Consider the following 593-nt stretch of genomic DNA (forward strand, 5'->3'; position numbering starts at 1 on the left):
TTTCTTCTATAATATTATAATTATACTAAAATGTCATTTTAACAACTTTCTATGCATCCAATATATTCGTTTATTATTACCAATATTCTTTAAGTAATAGCAATAACAATTATAATGTCTACAGATAAACATAAAATATATTTTACAATAGACATGTTTTGTTTTGCTTTTTATTCCTGAACGTATGTACATGAGTGTATCCACATCATATGTGATACAATTATAGAAGTGTGATAGTGCTTTGGATACTATGCTTATTGTGATACTTAATACGTAAAGTAGATATTCGATTATATTTAGCACGAAATTACACAGCTGATTTTCAATCAAAACGAGGCGATGCGTTACATTTATTTAGCGGTTATATATTAGTTATTTCGGTAAAAAAAATTGTATCCAGAGCATTTTATAAGTATGTGGAACAAACTGCAAGCATCATTTTAATAATATACCTTTTTATTTAGCGGTTTGTAGGAATTATTGATACGGTTTCTTCGTTTTTGACATCATCAATCCAATAGAGTCACAATGACTGAAGAATCTTAAAGAAAAATTTTTCAAAGAAGATATTGAAAACGTTTTACTGTTAAAAT

The 593-nt window shown here is 26.5% G+C and overlaps 1 protein-coding gene across 2 annotated transcripts in view; it reads right to left on the reverse strand.

The window, feature by feature from the left end:
* The window catches only part of LOC116853595, a 17,195-nt gene that overhangs the window by 15,162 nt on the left and 1,440 nt on the right, over positions 1–593 (reverse strand). The gene's annotated exons all lie outside the window — the stretch shown is intronic.

Source organism: Odontomachus brunneus, unplaced genomic scaffold (genome assembly GCF_010583005.1).
Source record: "Odontomachus brunneus isolate Ranch 3 - 2012 unplaced genomic scaffold, Obru_v1 Obru_scaffold_368, whole genome shotgun sequence".
In the NCBI taxonomy this organism is placed as follows: domain Eukaryota; kingdom Metazoa; phylum Arthropoda; class Insecta; order Hymenoptera; family Formicidae; genus Odontomachus; species Odontomachus brunneus.